Consider the following 18,583-nt stretch of genomic DNA (forward strand, 5'->3'; position numbering starts at 1 on the left):
AAACCACATTATTTGTCTCGTACTGTCTGTCTGTATACACCTTCTTCTTCAGCGCCTGTCTCTTTGAGCCCCCTCCTGAAAACGGCCAGTCTCCTCTAATTGGCTTGAAAGAAAGGCATGGCACCTTGTGGAGGTAACCTCAAGCTGCTCACATGTGTTTTGAGCGAGGCAGCCCTCAAAGACAGGACTTGGTCGTCTTATATCACAGTTTGTGGTTTGGAAGACGTCCCAGATACCCAAATGTACTGTCTGTGCACAGCACTGAACAAGCGAGCTTCTAAATCCCACTCTGTAAGATGTGCCCTGAGGGTGAATCTTCACGTCCATCGCTCTCTCTCTCTCTCTCTCTCTCTCTCTGTGTGTGTGTGTGTAATGCTGGTCAGTCGTACTGGTAGGTGTTATCAGAGGATATGGCAGCCGACCAGGATGCGTCACCGTCTATTCACGCCAGCTTTGACAGGAGCCTGTTATTATGAACAAGGTGCGGAGTGAGACAGTCTGGTCCGTGGGTGTCACACTGCCAGCTCCTGGGTGAGGGGGTTACTGGACTGCTGGTCTGACAAGTTCTGCAGCGTGGCCTGGCTGTCCAACATACAATTCACACAAGGGCCATTTAACAGGATCAGTGATTAAGGCTGTGAGTAATTGAATTAGGATTGTGCAGCCCGGAGCTGAAGCTGCCGAACAGAGACTTGGATGGAAGAGGAAGTTTGTGGGGAAAGTGAAAGAGTCAAGCCCACGTGTTATTAACCCATAACTGATGAGCGCAGATATTAGTCATTCATCAAACAGTGACACACCAGAAAGTTTCGACACTCCTTTGATGTACATAGCAGCTTGAATGTGTCGGTGTGTGTGTACAGTGTGTGTACAGTGTGTGTGTGTGTGTGTACAGTGTATGTGTGACGCATGAGATGCTACAATGGGAAGTCAAAGCAGGACTTTTTCTTTGCATCTTCCAGGTCCAGGTGCAAAAGGGGAAAAGTTTCCCCAAAGATGTCAGCGTGCATGATGAATTGTCATCGTTATGGAGTATCGTGTTGGTGAAGTATCTGCTCACAGCTGGAAAAACATAAATTCTTGATGGTGGAGAGGCTCTGTGAATATTAAATAAGCGTTAAATGGTTGGAAAAACATTTTGCTTTCTCTTTGTTAAGTTTCCAAAATTGAAATTGGCAGCAACGTTCCAAAATCAGTGTTTGATTGATGTTTGCTGGCGAAGGTTTTGTATCATTGTTAGTACAAAACAGCAAAGTGCATTAATTTCTTGAACATTAACTGCCAAAATAGTAGAATATGAAGTTTAGTGCAGAGTGAACATTGTATTAGTATACAGAGTGGAAGTGGGACACAGTTTAAGTCAGGTCCAATCTCTCGCGCTGCCTCCAAGAAATGACAGGCCATTATTAATGTAGAACTGCCCTACTTACCTACACACACACACACACACACACACACACACACACACACACACACACACACACACACACACACACACACACACACAAATTGCTAGCACTCACAGGCAATTTGAACATGTTAGCAAAATTACTTTGACATAAAATTTGTTCTTCAAGAAAAGAAAGTTCTGTCTTCTCTCACTTATTTATTTCCACGCTAATAATAATAATAATAATAATAATAATAATAATAATTATAATAATAATTATAATAATAATAATAATAACAATAATTATTATAATAATAATAATAATAATAATAATAATAATAATAATAATTATAATAATTATAATAATAATAATAATAATAATAATGGGGAAGGGGGGGGATCATAAACCAGCACATACTCTGCAGAAGGCAGGGAAAGCCCCAAACATGTTGCCAGTCTATCACAGAGCTAACACAGATTGGCAGATAAACACACACACACACACACACACACACACACACACACGCTCCCATTCGTTCCTGTGGGAAATTTAGAGTCTCTAATCCCCCTGATTGTCTGTCTGTGGGCTGTGAGAAGAAGCCGGAGGATCTAGACCAAACCCAAATGTCCAGAGGGAGAACGACGTGAACGCACGGCTGCGAGGTGTCACACACCCTGTCACACACTCCTCCAGGTGAAAGCACCTTTACACTTCACCTGCTTTCACCTCGAGCTCAACCTTCAATCTGGCTTTCATTATATAATTCATATGCTTATCTTTATCTCCGCCCGGCATAAGCCCGGAGTGGATCACGCGTTCATGAATGTGGTGTGTGTGTGTGTGTGTGTGTGTGTGTGTGTGTGTGTGTGTGTGTGTGTGTGTGTGTGTGTGTGTGTCTCTCTGCACATTTATGACTGTATGCTCAAGGACCTCTCATGGTTGTGCTGATGTATTGACTGTTTTGCAGCGTCATTGGCTGCTGACTCCTCTCAACCCCGTGTATTTGTTTCTGTCCAGATGTGCATCACCTGGAGGACGTCAGCACTTGTCTAGCCGAACATCAAGGACATTTGCACTTTGAAAACGTGATGTTTGTTGATTGTTTGTCGTCGTATCATCTCTATATTCCATTAATACTTGCACCTTCCTGACATTTAATTCCCTGCTTGTACTTTGTTCCAGTCGCTGCCACTGATCCACGTGTTGCAGTCGTAACATGTGTGATGTGAAAGGTGTGCTTGGAGTTCCCTGCAGCTCTACTCGGCTGTTAGAATATTTCAACTCATTGTTTTGCTGTTGCGGCCCACACTCTCAACGCTTTCAACGCTTTCAGTTTACAGCTTGTTCCGCTGCCACCAACAACATGCAGAGGGACTCGACTTCAAACACAAGATTAATATCTCCTTTTAATTCAAACTTCATGGATACACTTGAGTCTGAACAGGGTCCTTAAACGTGAGTTTCTTCATGCAAAATTGTGAATCCCACCATGATAGGGTTTGTGACACACCCCGACCCCAAACACACACACACATTCACACACACACACACACACAGACGCTACACAAACATACTGTAGTAACTCTATGAAGAATGGATGTGTGAGAAAGTGCAAAAAGGAGGACACGAACGTGGGCACAGAAAGAAAGAACACCCTGCTCATTATCTCCCGCAGTCAGTCAGCAAACACTAAACACTGAAGAGAAGAGAAGCAACTATAGCAGACAAGAAGAAGAGAAGCAGCAGTTCTGCCAGAGCTGTGTTGACAACTTTCCAGGAGCTGATTTAGCGAAGGAAGCTACATTTGTTGAGCTCCAGCGACAGCTATTGGGGTGTTCGGGCTGCTTTACCTCTGATGTGCTGCAATCAACTTCTTTATGTCGACGGAGTAACCTAGTTTGCTTTGCACACTGCGAAACAACCTGGAACCCCGGAGCCCCTCAGCCCAGGCAGTGCGACGGATATTAGTGTCTATTTAATTGGCGAAAAAAGCGATCCTGCAGTGAAACATCCCGCTCTCCTGCAGCAGAGCACACACGCGTCTGATGCACAAGAACACCACTAAATCAGATCGACACACACTCACTCCCACTCAGTCTCAGTCTCTCTGAAGTATAAACCAGTGGTTAGAGTGTTGCTTTTAAAAGAAGCCAGGTACCACGCAAAGACCGAGACGGGCCTTTAAAGGCAGAAGTGTTTGGACAGCTTGAGAGAGCAGAAACGCTTGCTCCAGGGAACGGGTCACTGCGCTGGTCTGGTCTGCTTATGACACGAATGAGGGGACGTGCACGAGCAGAAAGGCTGCACATGCATGTGGAGTGCAGATGTGTCATGTATTATGTATACTGTGTGTAGAGAGGTCACTACAGTGTGACGCTGTCTGTCACACGATGTCCCCTATGGATCCTCCATCACAGACTAGCTCCCTTTACACTTCTGCATCCTCTCACACTTGTCTACGACTCTAGTCCTGTGTGATATGGACACTATAAGCTCGAGGAATATTAAGGGTTTAAAGGTTATAACTGCTGCGTGTGTTCTCCAGTCTGTGCATTAAGGGAGAGCAGCGCTGCACCGGGAGAACGAGAGCTCGCCTGTCTCGTGGTGTTTGACTTCGTTGGGCGATTGAACAACTATAAAAGCAGACACGCAGCTCACCTGCTCCTCACCTGCCCTGTGCTGTCTGAGGTCATGCATTGTCAGTAAGTGAATGAGCATGTGTGTTTAAGCACTACGAAGGAGGGGAAGCGTAGAGACAGGAAGTGCATTGTTAGTCCTGCATCCTCGGCTGAGCATCTGCGTTATACAGTGTTATCTTGTCTTGAGCTCTTCCACACATGCACTGCAGCCCTGAACTGATCTCGACATTACCTGGAGGAGCTCTATGCGAGAACACAAATGTCTTTTGGATGGCACATAAAACAGACGCTACCCTGCCAGCTCCAGTACAAAGTCTGCACGATGTCTGATTGAGCCCGTGTGTGAATAGAGACGCTCATTGCCCGGGGCATTCACGGCGAGCGAGTGGGCGTGATGATGACGTTTCTATAGCGGCTGGCGTGAAACTGGAAGAAATATAAGATCCAAGGGTGTTTCAGAGAGCTGTTGACTCAACGGTATGATCAGTTTGTGTTGCTTTATACTGAAACACCTTCCTGTATACCGCTCTACCTTCAGTTACAGTGCGTTCATCTTATTAGAACTCGCTCTTTCCACAGCTTCTCTGTGTGACTTTCCTCCGTTGCTATTTTAATTGTACAAATGTTGCATAATCAACCTGACCCCCCCGGGCTTTGTGGGTTGGTGCCAGCAGAAATGCCTCCAGATAAATGCAGGGAAACCAAAGAGCTGGGGGGGGGACTGCAGCAGATGCAGACACTCTCCTGTACCAGGGGACTTACGGGGGATGGAGACTGAGATGGGAAAAATATTTGTTAATGGTTAAAGTCATTTTTCATGCAGAAATGTCCGATAAAGATGTTTCCAGCCTATAAAATGTAGATTTCCTGCTTTCCTTTGTTTTATATCATATTACACTGAATATCTTTAAGGTTTTGGATTGACAGGTCATTTAAAAACATGACCTAATGTCACTATTGTCTATAGACCGAACTATTAATGTAGAGAATTCTCGTTTTTTCTATTTGAGTGTAAACGACAAAAATCTTTAAATATTGCAAAAAGGTTTTTATGCATCGCTGAGTTGGAAAAGTTGGTTTATCAATAAAAGAAAAATGCAACAAATTGCATTGGAAACACAAATAATTAGCGAAAGAAATGAAGCTAACGGCAGATTAGAACTAATCGCTCCACACAGATCTGATGTAACCTTCCTCACATTAACACACGTTATATCTAATCCTGCTTTCTACATTTAATTACATCTTGTTGCACCTTCGATGCTTTTCTGATGAATCAACTCCAGTAATCAACAGCAGTGGATGGAAACAAGCTTTCATTTGTGTTTCTTTTGCCTGATTTCCTCAGAAATGTGATTAAAATGTGACACATTTGGATGGAAACTTGGCTCCTGACGGCGCTGGGCAACTACTTCAGTGTGTGAGGGAGAGATGCTGCAGACACTGTGGACCGCACAGACCCAAAACTGACCCTGGCATCTCAGAAACCTGAAAACCACCGGAGGACTGTACACGGTGAGAACATATTAATTAGGGACACATTAATAACTACATTTTAAATCCAGTAAACGACAAATTAAGGACTAAACTTCATGCAATTTTAACATTTCGTAATATCTGCAGTGTTTCAATGTCTCCACATGTCCGTGTGATAAGGTTAGAGCTGTTAGAACTTGTGAATAAGCCTTTCATGTGCAGGCCAGCATTTGTTGGAAACAGGCATTCAGCACGGCGGCTGATGGATGTCACCGAAATGGCAAGATTACAGAGGAAGGTTGTGGTGCGGTCTGGATGCAGATCCCCTCCAGTGACAGCCAAACGGCCGTATGAGTGATAAATAGATGGAAATAGCCCACAGTGTCCGGTTCACAGGCTGGCTGCCCCACTCTTTGATCTCTGGGCCTAATCAGCTTTCAGAACAGAGCCAGAGATGAGAAGACGGGCTTTTTCAAAAGGACCCTTGATTCTGGGGGAGACCTGGTGCCTAAGATGTTGTCTCACGTTACATTAGTATTCCCTGAAGTAGTCCCAGCTACATTTTTAAAACCCAAATCTCCAGAGCAAGGTCACTTTCATCATTATTAGCTGAGTTATAGCCTGCAGAGGGCTTATAGGGATTGAAAGCTTACATTTGTTTATGATACAAAACGCTTCTTTCTACTGTAAACAGCTTAATAGTGTCAATAATTCCCTTTGTAGAGATGGCAGCTCCCCGCCCACCCCTGGGTGGATCTAGTAGTTGAATTTGTTGGGAAGGATTAAGTACTAAACCACCGGTGGGGCTGAGACGTTGCCAGGGGAAAAATATTTGTTAAACTGCAAAGTGCTTGTGTACAGCACATTCAGTTAAAAGCAGAATCCCTCCGTGAGAATATGCAGCTGGATATGCAATCAAAAAGAATATTTAATGTTTTCCCCCCTCGTTTAAATTCAGCATGCAGTGCACTCTGCTCTCCTTTACTGGCGACAGGCATATATTAGCTCTCCGCATATTAGCCTCATATCACTCACATACGACGGACACATCATCACAGACGCTGCAGGAGGACGACGCTCAGGAAACACAAAGGGCTGCGATCCATTCTCCAACAATGCTTGAAGAATATCATTGGGCTCATCACAGACAGGTTTTAATGGACAAATACATGAATTAAAGTTGATTGAAGTTCCCAGTTGAAGGAGAGGCAGCTTTTTTTTTTTATTGATGATGAAAAACTTTGGGGATCCAGTCATCGCTCTACGTGGGACTCATCGGAAGAGCTTAATGATACCCGAGCCCTCTCAAAGGCTGCAGCAGCAGCAGGACATCAAACAGGCTGACAGACAGACGCATTCTGAGTTGCATGTTAAAAGCCCATTCCTCTTTTAAAATGAAAATGAAACCTCACACATCACCACCTCACGAACAGATCCTATCATCCTCCCCATATCTCAGCGCTGAAACACAACCTCCACCTGAACACACACACACACACACACACACACACACACACACACAGCCAACCTTCTTCAAATCTTTCTATTTAATTTCTTCTCTTCATACTCTTCAAACAGCTCATGCTCATAGCCAGGCATGTTTTTGCATCATTAGAGCTCGTGGGTGTATTTGAAGACAGACTAATGACAGCTCGGCTTCCCGGCTCAAACGAGAGCCATTGCTCATTTACCCGAGTAGATCGGCGGCACAGATAGACGGTGCCGTGTGTAATGATGTAGCCTTATCAAATATTCTCCAACACAAGTCACATGACACGACATCAGACTTGAAGCCTTGAATTACAGTCACGGATTTGGTGCGTAACAACTGTTAGGCATGTTAATGTGTATTTTTCAGAACAGTAAATCAATTGGGCATCTTCATGTACATGCCGCTGTCTCGCAGGATGAATGCTGGGAATGATCAAGAGGAGCAATGAAATGCGTTTACTGGCAATCATGTGATTCACAACGGACGGCCTCCGAGAGACGCCGTCCTCCCCCGGCTTGAGATTCTGGCACGGTCCTTTTTATTTCTCCCCAATCTGCCTGCTGATCTACCTCTGTTCCCGATCCAAACTCTGATAGTGTGCACACCAACACACCAACACACCAACACACAACACACAACACACTAACACACCGACACACAACACACAACACACCAACACACCAACACACCAACACACTGACACACAACACACAACACACTAACACACCGACACACAACAACAAACACCACACAACACACCAACACACCAACACACAACACACTAACACACCGACACACAACACCAACACACACACACAACACACTAACACACCGACACACAACACACCAACACACCAACACACTGACACACAACACACAACACACAACACACCGACACACCAACACACCAACACACAACACACAACACACCAACACACAACACACAACACACAACACACCAACACGCCAACACGCTCCCTGTTCGCATCGATATGGAGCTCTGCCAGGGACACTTCTTCCTTTCTCTCTCCGCCTCCTCACGTCCCACTACTTTACCGTATTCTCCCTGTTCTCTCAGGTCACATCCTATTTGTGTGGCCGGTCGAATAATGTGTCCCTTTGTTAAGTGTTTGGAAGTCGACGCCGCAGTGTCTGCACTGACCCGGCCTGGAACAGAATATTAACAACCAAATGCACTGGTGCCATTTCCCCGAGCCGGCTGCAGCTGAAATCACAACTTGTTGACACTTCATAAGGTCCCAACACCCTGCGACTGCAGCAGCTCGGGCCGATACAGATTACACCCTAATATGGATTGATCCCTGCACCCCCCTCGCCTCCCCCGCCGCCTCTCATCTTCACACATATTGGATGTGTGTGTGCGGGGTGTGTGTGTGCACATACACTTTTTGCTGCCGAATTTGTGTACAATTTCTGAGTGGACCCCTGCTGCCCCCACATCACCAAACGCACAGCTTGTTCCCGCACCCTCCCCAACCTTCTCTTTCAGTTTACCCCCCACCCTTTTTTATTCTGGCTCTTTCTGTGAGATTAATTCCTCTCTTCCCATCTTTGGGCTGTCAGCTCGGGGTATGGAGTCATTTTTTAAAGGCCGCTGTTCCCGAGGACGGGAGACTGATTGAGTTGTGGCCTTTTTGTGAGTGGGTAAAGAACAGGATTAATGCATAACTCTTGAAACCAACACGTTGGGGAAAAATAGGAAGAAAACGTGTGAAAATGTCCTACAGGAGCGGGTCAAATCATGAAAGTTTATGAACAAGAGAATTATGTAGGCTGCTGTGTCATTAATTCTTTATGAAAGCGAAGTTTGGGAATGTGAGTGAACTGTTTGTGACAGGTGGGGTCGTGGTATACAAACTTTTAAATCATTACAACAACGTATATCAGAGCGATACTCATTTCAAATGTGTGTATGTTTGTGCCAAAGAGCCAAAGTGTGAGGAACAGATTCAGCCGTTCACTTGCTCTAAGAAAGCAGCTGCAATCACTAGCATGGTATCGTACAACATAAGTATGTAAGTACGTTCCTGGATGCTATCAGAGTGTAAGCTAACGTTAGCATCTTTGTCTTGCTCTTCAATATATTGGGGGAAGTTCACATTCCAGCAAACATAATATAGCGTTAAGTTTGCAAACACATGACTTAGTCTTTAAGCTGAACCTCGTAAAAATAACAACAAGTATGGAAGTTAACCAGCCTTTTCCTGGAGCTGATGTTGTGCAGGTTGGACGAGGCAAAAGTTGAATCGTGAAGGTGCTTGGGGGAGTCGGGGAGTCGGGGAGGGCCTTGAAAAGTCGTAGCCCCGGGGCCCGTGGTACTTTGATGCGGCCGTGCCTGAAAACCCAATCTGAAGACATGCACTGGCATCTCATCCAGACAAGAAGCCCGAGGTGTAACGGTGAACCTTTTACAGAAACACTGTAAACATGAGATCATATTCACCGTCGTTTACTCTGCACGCCATTACGATTCATAAACCTAACAACAGACCGTCTGAAGGAAAGTAAATCTGCATGCACCGAGGGGTTCCTGAGAACCAATGTTCTCAACAGAGGGAGTGAATCAGAGGTTGGGTCTGCACTTTCTCATGAACTCCCCCCCCCCCCACCTCCTCTATCCTTCCCGTGGCCACTCAGAGCGGAATAGCTGATTAAGCACACATTGATTAGCGCAGGCTCATTAGCATCCTGTTTGCGTTGAACCCCCCATTTCCAAGCAGCAGCACACACACACACACACACACACACACACACACACACACACACACACACACACTCTCTCTCTACCTTTTTCACTGATCCCCTTCGCTACCCTGACTCAAATGGATTAACAAGCACAATATTTCTGCCAGCGACAGGAAATCACTGAACACTTGTCAGGAAGCTGCGATCGATGGAAATCACACCATTGACCCCCTTTCACCGCATGCGCCCCCGAACCCACCCCCGCCCCCCCCATGCCCACGACCTTTCCACTCTACCCACAGAAACTCTTCCTCAGGTGTGAGGCTGCGCCTGCAACACACACACACGCACACGTATGCCAACAAAAGATCACACTCTTTCTCTGAAGTTAAACTCTAGTTGTTAGCGCACAATTCTTTCCTTCTGTCTTCTCATCTTCTCATCTTCTCATCTTCTCATCTTCTCATCTTCTCGTTCCCTGCAGAGTTTAAGGCATGGATGCCAGCTCTAGCTGAAGCACCATAGGGTGTCTCCAAGGTTAACGTGATACATTACAGTAAGGCACAGAGCCCCGTGTGCGTCTGTACGTGTGTGCGTGCTGATTATAGCATTTTATGCACGTTTGCACATTTCTTTGGGGGGGGTTTTACAAAATGTGTTGTTGGTTAAAGAGCGACTTATTCCCAAAGGGAAACTGATATTCGGTTCACTGGATGATGTAAGATGAAAATGTCTCTGCTGGAACAGAATCAATACAAACTAAAATATGTGTGTTCGGGTAGCCGTCCAATTATGACACAGTTTTGTTCAAATAAAGGACAGAGAAAATAAATGTGTTGCTGATTTCTCTATCGGCCATCTGTTGCTGGAAGATTCACACAGAGAGAGAAAGAGGAGGGGGGGGGGGGCGGCTTTCACTATTCAGCTTAATGCATTTTGCACCTGTTTTCGAACATTAAATCTCAATTGGATTCTGAGTAAACATTTCATTTGGGCTTTGGTTGGATTCAGCACTTCCAGACTTAAAGACTGTGCAGGAGCTGCAGCAGAGAGAGAACATTAGAGACCCACCTCAGGCTGTACATGACACGAAGAGATACAACAGCAACCCAATGTTCAAGTTATAAATGGTGGCTCCGCTCCCCTTCATGGAGGTTTCTTTACTGGCCGCTGTGAGCTTTCTGGAGTGTGACAAATAACCCAGCGGGCCTGAAGCCCACAGCTCAGTAAGCATTCCAACAATGCCATATTACTGCATTAATATTTAAGGTCTAATGTTTCCCTGACTGGCCTTCAGACAGCTGGCTAAGGGCCTCGCACTAAAAGCATGTCAAGCCCGGCGCTCAGCGGAACGTCATGTATGTTGTAAGAGTCTCAAAATGTTTAGTGAGAATAAAAAGGAATAATAACTTTTATGTGAGGAATTCTGAATGACTTTTTAAAGTGTTTTCTTTATGAATACCTTTTCTTACATGTATAAAGCATTGTAGCTCAATAAAAGGTTACTTTAAACTAGCTTCAAATGTCATGCAGTGTATTGTGATTAAAGAGTAGAATGTAAGTTTCAAAAGAAGAATTCTTACAAAGGAACATGTTGATTTCTCTGCTAAGACCTTCAGCTGATGATGTCGATTGTTTCTACTCATGCTACTGTTACATCGTGCTTTAGCATGTCATCGTGTGTCTCATCCAACAGCATTTGTACATTGGAGCATTGGAGGTGCGTTGGGGGTGCGTTGGGGGGGTGACTGGCGGTATAGATGTAGGTGTGGTTAGCATCCTGTATGAACCTTGCAATATTCACATTAGCAGTGGTTACATCAGTGTCACTTCACAGTAAAACTAAAGTGTGTTTCTCTGTTTGGACGAGCCACATGGACTCCACATTGTATCAATGAAACAAATCGGAAGTGTGTGTTTTTGTTCTAATAGTGCGACCACCTGTTTAGGGTTTAGGTTTCCCTGCTGTCCAAACAACACAATCTGAAAGAGGAAGAACGAGAGGAAGGAAATGAACAGATGAGTCACTTACATCCTCTAGTAGTGCGCCGATATGACCGTCGAGTCCAACGTCACCTTCTCCTTCAAGTCATTATCGCTCCCGCTGCTACACGTGTGTCAGCACGTAATTAGCATACTGATTGTGAAAACATTTATGATTTGAGAAATAAAAAAATCGGCAATTTGTTTTTCCTATTCCCCCTTCAGGCTGCTGTTTCCCAGTCTGTGGATCTACCTGCTCTCCTCCACCCTTACCCCCCCCCCCCAACAGGTGAAAGGAGAGCAATTAAATCCCTGCTGCCAGCACTACTTTTTAGCAAAGGTTGCCACGGACAAGTGTGTGTGGGAGTAGTCTAATGTTATGTAGGATTACACAAACGGTGGAGCGCGAGAGCTTCGGCGTCAGATTCAGTGTGACACGAGAACCAGTCAAACCTGGAGGCTAATTTCGTAAAATGGGGAGGGGGAAGAGCTGGCGACGCACTGTAACTGAACCCAAAACTGCAAATTAGCAGGGGGCAGTCTCTGACGTATGTGTGTGCAAGCGGACGCACGTGTATCTTCGCCTGTGTGTATTTCTGTGTGTGCAGGAACGCTTGCCATAGCTGCGATGGAAGGAACAGATGGGCGGGGGAAGTGGACTCCTGTGCCTGAGGACTACTGTGGCGCTTAGGATCAGAGTGCCGCCTACGTTCCACCCTGGGCCCCAGTTACCCACTACAGCACATGGAGCCCATCCAGCACCAGCCCATCATGGACCAGCCCCCCGCGCCATCTGTCTCCTAGGACAGACAACCCCCCTCCTTCCTCCTCCTCCTCCTTCCTCCTCCTCAGCGCCATGTCCTCGCCAGCCCCGCTTCTCCGCCATGCACGCCACCCCCATCCCGAAACCATGAAAACAGGCCCAACAGTTACACGGCGACACGCTTTCTTCGGAGCTTTGGTAAGACAGAAGGAATTTGGAGAGATGACTGAAGGAGGAGACGCAGAGCCAAGAGCATTTAGAGCCAAACATGAAGGAGACGCAGAGACGATTTATTCATGGGAACCTGCTTCCACACAATTTCTTTCTTCATCATTTGGAGCCTCTTCGGAGGGCAAAGATGATTTTAAACAAGTAAACATAATCTGGGACAAACCACCTTTCATGCTCGATAACCGTAAAGGTTGTTAACAATTTCAGATTGTCCAGCACACCTCAGCACCATCTGTTCTCATGAACCTGAGGGATTCATTCAGTGTCGTTTGATGCAAGATCACGTCATTTATGATAAATGACATGTAAATAGAATATAGTGTTGAAGTGTAGAGCTTTGAGCGCAGCGCCGTCAGAGTTTCACTACACGGTTATTGTGATCAAAGTAATTCACAATAACGATATTCAGCGTTGGCGGTGAAACGCGTGTAATTAAACAGTTTAGCTACAGTTCTCGCTGGTCGTTCAACAACTCATATTTACAGAGATTCAAGTCGTTAAATTAACTTTTTTGCTATTTTATGTGAAGTATTGAACTATTTTGGCCCATAATTATTTTTACCTTTGCTTCTGTTGAACCTTTGACCAGAACCTTCTTCTCTCATCCACAACCAAAACACTTGTACATCAAACCAAAGCTGACACGTTCTCATATATGTGTCTCTTGTATATGTATAACCTGTGAAGTGGGTACTTTTTAAATGCCAAGTTTTTGAATTGCATTTAATTATAATTCATGAATTTGATTTGGTATTCTTCTTAACTAGATTTCTCTCTTTGCTGTAGTTTAACTTCTTCCATCGCGACGTTATTGGTTTGCAAAGCTTTTAAAGTAGCTTCCCCAACTCTGACTATATCATTGCAATATTTATAGAATATATTTATAATAACTTTTTGTGTGTTTTGTCTCTTTTTGACAAATGAATGACTCATTTGTGTGTGGAGAGAGTGTGACATATTATCATGTGTATTATTAACACGGTTATCATCAGTATGTTTGCAAAGCGACCAAATGCAGCAGTTTTCCATCTCTTGCTTTATTGTTTTATCCTCGTTTGTGGTCTTTGTGTAATCGCGACCTAATTTGATTCGTCTTTGACAGAATACATATTTAGCGTCTCCAAATGTTGGTTTGAAGCACAAACTGTTGGTTAATTTGCACCACACATTCGTTTCATATTAAGAGTAAGCTGCAGATGAGCTCGTGACAAACGCATGAACAAAGATACGTTTGGCTGCATTGATACGTCCAGTTAAAACCTCTCCCCCATCTTAATCACCTGTCAGCTCTGCTGGTCGCCCCCAGCCCTCTAACCAAGGGGGAGGCTGCGATGTCTCATCGTGTCCTGCCTCTCTGGTGTCTGCGGAGATAATGAGACAATACTGCACTGAAGCTATGCCACCATGCTGGGTGGGAAGGTTGGTCGGGGTGCAGTAAGGACCGATAATGAGGGACAAACTCTTGCAGGCACGGGGGGGGTAGTGGCGGTGGGTGGATGGTGTTTGGAGGCAACCACAGCAGGAGGTTCAACATGAGCCGGGAGGGAGGTGGAGGCAGAGGAGACGTAGAGAAAGAAGGGAACAAAGACCGGCGACAAAATGCCGAGGACGAGTAAAAGAAAAAACACAGCTCACAACAGATTAATGACACTGAACAGCTTGACATCTGTGTGTGTGTGTGTGTGTGTGTGTGTGTGTGTGTGTGTGTGTGTGTGTGTGTGTGTGTGTGTGTGTGTGTGTGTGTGTGTGTGTGTGTGTGTGTGTGTGTGTGGTTGTAACTCACTTTTATACCAAAGTGTTGGCAGAACGAGAGAAAAGTCAAACTCTGAACCTGAAAGTCTCGTCTGCTCATATTTGCAGGGAGTAAACCCGGCTCATTAAGTGGGAGGAAGAACATTGACACAAACACTCTTCAGGCTCTTCTCCCTCCTCCTGTAATGACATGACTATTATGATGATAAGGGGGTGTTAATTTAGCCCAAGACAAACAAAGCTTCTGTAACTACCCCCTCTGTGTTATATTAATATAGCTGTGAACACTCTCCCTTAGGAGTCACCGACTGAGCTCCACGCTTCCCCCCCGCCTGTAACGAATCTCCCACACACTGCCTTCATTTGTGCCTCTGCAACTTTCTCTACGAGTCTAATTTTGTGCTTTTTTATTTCAGTCCTCATTCTCTATTCATTCTTTAATTTCTCCTCTCGTAAGGGCCGATCATTTCCTCGTCTTAAAGGCAGCCAGAGTTTCACTTTGTTCATATTTTCTGTTTGAAAACGTTCTGCTGGAGCTGTACGTGTGCTGCAATAAACACACACACACACACACACACACACGCACACACGCGCACGGCTGCAGAGTTACATTAATTCCTCGGCGCTCAGGAGAGTAGCGTATTGATTGGGCCTCGTGGTTTGTCACAGGTGATCACAGTGATTGGGACACTGCTCAAGCGTGTTATCCGGCTCTGTAAGGTCTTAAACAGCACAAACTGATTGGCACTAATGGAGAGCACCACTCTTATTACAGCAGTCACTTGTCTGCAGTGTCGCGCGAAGCGACAAAACAACTGACTGCATTTGGGCCGGTGGACGGAGAGCAGTCGTGTCAGCTCGGGACACTGATGAGCGTCTTAGTGCACGACCTTGGACTGAAGTCAAAACGTTTGTTTCCCTTCAAGTTGTTGAACGTTTTCCTGCTAATGTCAAGCAACACAAGCTGCACCTGTAGGCACAACCTGTCTCACTGTAGAACCTACTGCCTCACTGTAGAACCTGCTGTCTCACTGTAGAACCTGCTGCCTCACTGTAGAACCTGCTGTCTCACTGTAGAACCTGCTGTCTCACTGTAGAACCTACTGCCTCACTGTAGAACCTACTGCCTCACTGTAGAACCTGCTGTCTCACTGTAGAACCTACTGCCTCACTGTAGAACCTGCTGTCTCACTGTAGAACCTACTGCCTCACTGTAGAACCTGCTGTCTCACTGTAGAACCTGCTGCCTCACTGTAGAACCTGCTGTCTCGCTGTAGAACCTGCTGCTGCCTCGCTGTAGAACCTGCTGCCTCGCTGTAGAACCTGCTGCCTCGCTGTAGAACCTGCTGTCTCACTGTAGAACCTGCTGCCTCGCTGTAGAACCTGCTGTCTCACTGTAGAACCTGCTGCCTCACTGTAGAACCTGCTGTCTCACTGTAGAACCTGCTGTCTCACTGTAGAACCTGCTGTCTCACTGTAGAACCTGCTGCCTCACTGTAGAACCTGCTGTCTCACTGTAGAACCTGCTGCCTCGCTGTAGAACCTGCTGTCTCGCTGTAGAACCTGCTGCTGCCTCGCTGTAGAACCTGCTGCCTCACTGTAGAACCTGCTGTCTCACTGTAGAACCTGCTGTCTCACTGTAGAACCTGCTGTCTCACTGTAGAACCTGCTGCTGCCTCGCTGTAGAACCTGCTGCCTCGCTGTAGAACCTGCTGCCTCGCTGTAGAACCTGCTGTCTCGCTGTAGAACCTGCTGCCTCGCTGTAGAACCTGCTGTCTCGCTGTAGAACCTGCTGTCTCGCTGTAGAACCTGCTGCCTCGCTGTAGAACCTGCTGTCTCGCTGTAGAACCTGCTGCCTCGCTGTAGAACCTGCTGCCTCGCTGTAGAACCTGCTGCCTCGCTGTAGAACCTGCTGTCTCGCTGTAGAACCTGCTGTCTCACTGTAGAACCTGCTGTCTCACTGTAGAACCTGCTGTCTCACTGTAGAACCTGCTGTCTCACTGTAGAACCTGCTGCTGCCTCGCTGTAGAACCTGCTGCCTCGCTGTAGAACCTGCTGTCTCGCTGTAGAACCTGCTGTCTCACTGTAGAACCTGCTGCCTCGCTGTAGAACCTGCTGCCTCGCTGTAGAACCTGCTGTCTCACTGTAGAACCTGCTGTCTCACTGTAGAACCTGCTGTCTCACTGTAGAACCTGCTGCCTCGCTGTAGAACCTGCTGCCTCGCTGTAGAACCTGCTGTCTCACTGTAGAACCTGCTGCTGCCTCGCTGTAGAACCTGCTGCCTCGTTGTAGAACATGCTGTCTCACTGTAGAACCTGCTGTCTCACTGTAGAACCCGCTGCCTCGTTGTAGAACCTGCTGTCTCACTGCAGAACCTGCTGCTGTCTCACTGTAGAACCTGCTGTCTCACTGTAGAACCTGCTGTCTCACTGCAGAACCTGCTGCTGCCTCGTTGTAGAACCTGCTGTCTCACTGTAGAACCTGCTGCTGCCTCGCTGTAGAACCTGCTGCCTCGCTGTAGAACATGAGGAACACGAACACGAGGACACGTTCGGTCCTCGTGTTCGTGTTTAAAATAAATCCATCCCATTCTCACCTCCCTCAACTGGACCTGTGCTGTGCTGGAGGTTCTGTTTGTTTGCATTCACTTCAAATCCTTTATTCCCTCGTCTACATTGATTTCAAAGCATAAAACAAGAGTGCATTGATTCCCCACCACGTCTTCAGTAACTACCTGAGGAAAGAAAAGCTTGGAACTTGTTTAAAAATGGTAATCTATCGTAATAAACAAGATTGTGTTATCGTCCTGTGGCAATGTAGAGAAAACTCACATGAAGGTGTCAGAGCAGGCTCTGGATGTATAACCAACATGTGCATATTGTTTTCTCTGCGGGTGCATATCACACACAGGTTGTGAACCTAATGTCCCCTTTCTCACATCTACAGAAGATCTGATCTGCAGCATCTCCACTCAATCTACTAACTCTGAAGAGAGCAAGAAGTGAGCTGATCATAGCTGGTGCACCAGAGGTATTAAGTATATTTACATGCATTACTTTAAGGAGAAGGGAAAAGAGCCTCTCCTATGGATTAACTCCTAAAAATAACTCGAGATGCTCATCAGTTGCTAGAATAGGATGAGACTGCAGATTCTTTGCCCAGTGGTCACAATTAACGCTGAACCCTCAATATTGCCAGGCGGGCTCCAGAGATCTATTAGAATTACCATAAGCAAATTGGTCAACAACTAGACACATCCCACATGTGAGGTGAGCAGAGCGTGACCCCACCCAGTCTCCCTGCTGACTGACACTGTTCCCTCTCGACCTTTGGCACAGTCCACTGATCGAACACACCACCTCAGAGCAGGAGAAAGCATTGTATAGGAGTGTGTGTGTGTGTGTGTGGGGGACACACACAAGTCTGCATTACATCAAACATTCATAACCTGACCTGGCATAAGAGCGGAAACTCTTCCAACCCCTGAAACTGTACTAGAGGGTAGATATTAATGTAAGGAGGGTGGAAAAGCGTAACAGCTTTAAAATATTAACCTCTTTATAACAGTTTGATGGCTTAATCGCCGATCGATAGCATTGTGCAGCGGCAGTGGCTGGGTGGGAACAGGATGGTGTGATGAAAAATGCATGAGGCTGGAGCTGAGGCGGGGGGGCCAGAAAATTAAACCCTGCCCGCCACATTTGCTGAGTTGCAGCGGTGGAGCCGGGATAAGTTTGAGTAGGGAGGTTCGTGTGTGTGTGTGTGTGTGTGTGTGTGTGTGTGCATGTCGGGGTGTGGTTTCCCTACGGTGTGTTTTGCACCTGAGTGAAACGAATACAAACACTATTGTTTTTCCTCTGCAAAGGTTTAAAGTGAAGCTGTTTTTGACTTCACTCCTGTTTCATTTCAGTGAAAACAGAAAGATACTCAAGTGTCAGTAGAAACAAGAGCACAAAGAGGATACAGCGGGGGCGGGAGGTGCTCGTGGAGGAGCTGGAACACTGTTCTGCAGGACTCTTTTAGCGTCCCCTTCATTCCTACCTTGTTAGCACCAGAAGGCCTCGGCCTCCCCCGGGTCATTAAAGATTAAACACCTCTTCTGCACAAATTAAACCGACAAAATCCTATTTGTGATGTCTTGTATTTAATT

This window comes from Cottoperca gobio, chromosome 12 (genome assembly GCF_900634415.1).
Source record: "Cottoperca gobio chromosome 12, fCotGob3.1, whole genome shotgun sequence".
Taxonomy (NCBI): Eukaryota; Metazoa; Chordata; class Actinopteri; order Perciformes; family Bovichtidae; genus Cottoperca; species Cottoperca gobio.